The sequence below is a fragment of the Protopterus annectens genome, chromosome 10.part0 (assembly GCF_019279795.1).
Source record: "Protopterus annectens isolate FY-2018-M chromosome 10.part0, PAN1.0, whole genome shotgun sequence".
In the NCBI taxonomy this organism is placed as follows: Eukaryota; Metazoa; Chordata; order Ceratodontiformes; family Protopteridae; genus Protopterus; species Protopterus annectens.
The window spans coordinates 149,730,779-149,735,778 of record NC_056744.1 but is presented as its reverse complement, the minus strand read 5'-3'; the positions used below and the strand labels follow the sequence as shown (position 1 = coordinate 149,735,778).

The following is a 5,000-nucleotide window of genomic DNA, read 5'->3' as shown; positions in this document are numbered from 1 at the left end:
CATGGGAAGGGAAGGAGAGTGTGCCTAGCACTGGCTTGCTAATTCTTTGGGAGGAATGGTGGTCAAGTTGATTTATCACAAGGAAAAGAAGGGTTGCAGGTGTCAAAGCTGCAGCCATTAACCAGGAACAGAGGCATGGCTTACTAAACCAGTGATTGCAGCCCCTATTAACATGTGGGTGAGAGTAGCCATATATACACAGGAAGGGAAATTAGGCTCCTGTAGAGATAGAAACACTCACATGAACCACCGAGGATGGGGTTAAGGCCTAAAATAGAAGAACCCTCACTACTTGCATCATCTGATGCAAGGGAAAGCACAAACCACTTCATGGTTGCCTAGCTAAGAGAGCATCCTCTGCTTGGATCGTAACAAAATACCATGAATCACTTGAGAGATAGGGAAATTAATCTGCCCAAGACCATGTGGGGAGGACTGATGGCTGGGACGCAAGGAGAGGAAAAATAATATCAGAAAGATATTGAGCCATATTACAAAGCTGCTAGAGCATGATGTCAATTTGTTTTGGTGCTCAGAGCCAGAGTAAAGCTTGAAATGTTGAAATAGCTTGTTACAGAAGCTCTGACCTTAATTTTTTTGATATCTCTCCAGCAGTTACTATTCATGATAATGTCAGTTAATTAAGTTTAGGTGCTATGCCCATGCAAGAAGGTAGGCTAGCTGTATATAGAGGGGATCTTTGAGTACAGCACAAACTGCATATGCACCTTCAATGAATGGATTATTGGCAGTTTTTTATGATTGTCAAAAATGTCATAGATACGCTTATGGCAATTGTTATTGCAGAATCAAACCACAGCCTACTTAGAAATAGTTTCAAGAAATTTTTGCCTAAAGCTCCAGCTACACAACAAAATGCAGTTAAATCTGCAAAAGGATGATCTCAAAGTCCATTATAAATCTGGAAAACAAATGTTTTGAGCTGATACATGAGTAGAGTATATGTAAAGGAACACAAAGATCGTCAGGAACACAAAAAGAAAAGAAATACATAACAGCCACCACACTCTTTGACAGTTCTTTTGGAGAAGACTGTACTGAGCCTAAATGAAAGTTCAGTCAGCTGGAAGATTTTAACATTAACTGTAAAAAATGGATCAACTACTTAACAGAACTCCTAAAGTGAAGATAAAAGATGTGCTTTCAAGATAAAGGTATCAACTGAAAGATAAGAAGGAAGAGGCAACACATCATTTAGTCAAAATGGTAAGAAAAGAGGAAGGTCTTATGCCAGAGGAAGAGTAGAGTGACAGCTTTATTGTGAAAGAGCAGGGAATATAATGGAGTCTGTGGCAGGGTATGCAAAGATTATGTATACTGGACAGAAAAGGGAGATAAATATTGGTTGCAATGTGCAAAGAACAGATAAGAATGTGACTAATATATTAGACAAAGACGTAACAATGGAAGAGTTGGAGGATGTAACAAAAGAGGGAAGAATACAAAGTGTGCATGGTGAAGACAGATCCAGTTACGAGTTTTATTAAAAAACTATGAAAGAGGAATGTCTTTTAGAAGTAATAAATGAATGGTTAACAGATGGTTTGAGGGATGAGGAATGTATTTAGATATAATATTTTGGCGAAAAAATAGAAAGTTATAAACTGTTAAAATAGAGACAAGTAATCTTATGTAATGTTGATTATGAAATTATAGAAAAAATAATACAGAAAAAGTTTGATGTAGGCTTGGAGAAAGTATAACATGTGCATGTTTTTGTATTAAAGGAAACATAAAGAATATATTCATTACTGCAATATAAATAGTGGCTTACATAAACAAAAAATATAAAAAGAATGGATGTAGGTGGTGATATATTAAAAGCAAATGATAAGACAGAGAATGACAAATGTGGAACACTTGGAGATATATGGAGAGGAATGGAAAGTGGTGAGGCGTTTTCAGAGTATTTACAGCAGTACATGGGTAAATGGATTGGTTGGATGGACAACTAAAAAACAGGAATGAATAAAGATGCTATGCAGGGATGTCCGATGAGCAGAATATTAATTTACTGAAAATAATTATAGTACATGTAAAGGGGAAATGATGGCAGCTAGAATAAAATTTAAAGAAAAATAGAATTATTTCTGATATTAAGGTATGCAGATAATTTTGTTATATTTGCAAGTAATAAAGTTGAATAAAGGAAGTTATTAATAATAATTCATAGGATTAAGTTTGAGTAAAGATAAAAAATAGAAATATAGATGTGATGAACTTTGGAAGATATATTTTACAAAAAGAACATTTTGGTATAAAGTACTGGTTAGGAAAAAAATGAAAATGTTTAGGTGGACTTTTATGAAAAAGTATATTTAATACTTGCTGATGGGAAAGCTAACTTATACAGAAGGAGGGCTCATGCTTTCAACAGACAGAGAAAACAAATTACTACCAATTGTACTTGAAGTAATATGGGGTTCAAGGATGAATCCATAAACAGGAGTATTGTACGGAGTAATACGGGGTTCAAGGATGAATCCATAAACAGGAGTATTGTACGGAGTAATATGGGTTCAAGGATGAATCCATAAACAGGAGTATTGTACAGAGTAATATGGGTTCAAGGATGAATCCATAAACAGGAGTATTGTACAGAGTAATATGGGGTTCAAGGATGAATCCATAAACAGGAGTATTGTACATAATGAAAAGAAAGGGTAGACTGGAATTACTGAATCCAGTAATTTATTTGGCATTGTTGCACATGTATTGGAGTACAAGAATATTTCTGCATGAGAAAAACAGTTCTTTATGGTAGTTTATTACAGCAAAATATGTGCAATTCTATGGATTGCAAGTTAATATTCTGGCACTATTTATACATGACACAGGACATGTGCCAGCAGGATTGCTTGAAAATGGCCCTTCAATTGTTTCCTCCTTTTCTAGATGACTTTAAGACTCCTTATTCTTTCATACACAAAATTAGGTGCTGTCTGAACAACATTAATTAACTCTTGGTTATCAAGAATAATCTTCCAGTTGTTTGCAATAGCAGCTATAATAGTTGGTCTGTCAGTATACATGGGAACTGAGAAACTCACCTTACAATTCCTACATTGAGTTAAGTCATTCCTGCCTTCAAAATGTGGAGAAATTCAGTATTTTTCTTCCCCTGAACTTCAGCTCCCAAGTTGGCCATAGCCAATGTTTACAAATACATTGATTAAATTAATAATTTCACATCAAAACAGAATAGTTATAGCACAACTACGAAGCACAAATAAATTAACGTTTTGCTATTTTGAAGTTAATCCACTGTGGATGCTGGCTTTGGAAATGTAGATATTTGTTTGTAAAGGTAGGCTTTCTAAAAACCTTATTATTAGAGAAAAGACTTATCAGCAAAATCAAGGAAAAGAGTAAAAAACCTGCTGTTTTTACACAGTCACAGAGTCATCGCCTTCATGGGCAATGCCATTAAATATAACGTGATCTCACCACTTGTATATCCTGTAGTAAGACAAAAGTCTTAATGCACTTTCATACTTTATAAACACACTAATGTGTATAAATGTCTTAGTCTCTCCTCTGTAACCACCTAATGTTCACAATATTAGCTTGTTTGCAATGAGATACTGCATTACATTTTCGTCAATTATTAAATATGTAAGTTAATGGCTCTGATGTTAAGTACAGCAATGGTTATCATCAAGCTTGTCCACATTACTAAGTTCTATTCATTTCATGTTCTTTTTAAATTGAGATGTCTCTCATTTCTTTTTAACACTTAACTTATGTTCATCAGTTATTTTCAGCATTATTCCAGTATAATAATCTTAAATGCACATGTGAAATAATTCTAGCAATGTTCTTCTCTTCTGTAACCGAGCCACAGTGTACCTGCTAGTTAAACGCCATATGGGGTTTGAAAGCTAGCATTTTTTCACCACTGCCAATTTACATCAGCCCTATAGTAAACCAATTCAAACCTCAGTTAGTAGGGGAGATACCTAAAACTGTCACTGAGCTATGTCTTCAACTGAAAGGCAGCCAAAACCAATAAACTGAATCAACTGTTTTTTCTAAAAAATGTCAGCCAGATGTAATTCAAACTTTCCATGGTGCTTTATTTAGTAATAGTTCTGCCAAAAGAGCAAACTGCAGATTTCTTTCTATTTCATGTTGGCGCTATTGAGGTTCTCAATAAACGTGAGCCCGTTCCTTTCATTTAGAGTTACTGAAGCATTGGCAAAAGTACGTCAACTTGTAGTAATCAGAATTTTCATAAGTATCAACTCAGTGAAGTGGTTTAAATGGTTGCAAGATATAATTTGTAGTGACTGGTAATTTTATATTTGCCTTCATGTGTTATTAGGTAGGCAGAAATATCATTCACAGTTCAAATATTGTACGGGAAGACATGATAATATTATGATATCTGATAAAAACCACATGACTTGCCTAGTTTTCCTGTTTCCCTACATGCTGGTTAAGAAGCAAATCATTTTAACCACTAACTTACATTGTGTCTATCTCAGAAATTTGAGAGTTCCGCTGCCATATTTGATCTCACTAGTTTTTCAAGAAGGCATTCTGGGAATAATATTATTGACACTTTTCCTGTGCTAGACACAGCCTGACTTCAAATTATGTGTTCTTAAACAGATATTGTTAGTTTAACAAATAGTACAGTTTTTAGCCCTGTTATTTCCTGTTTGTTCAATATTATGTGCACCAAATAGTTTTCTCAGTATGGTATCTCAAAGAAGATATGCACTACTCTGTTAACTTTCTCAGAAACAACTCCACCCTATGAGTTTAAGACTGAACAAAATTGCAAGCATATATTAAATTCAACATAATGTGCATCTGCTTTCTATTCAAGTGGATAGCAGGTTTTATATTTTACTGATAATGCCTGTTTGTGTATCAGAATATTTATTGGGCTGCTTGTTTCTTTATTAGCTTGCTAATACCTCCCTTCAAGTCACCAGCATGACCGCCATTGTGACTACCTTGTTGTTTTCTGC

General features: G+C 34.7%; 1 protein-coding gene across 2 annotated transcripts in view; it reads right to left on the bottom strand.

The window, feature by feature from the left end:
• ARSG (arylsulfatase G) overlaps positions 1-5,000 on the bottom strand; it is a 1,771,349-nt gene that overhangs the window by 1,277,804 nt on the left and 488,545 nt on the right. The window lies entirely within an intron of this gene.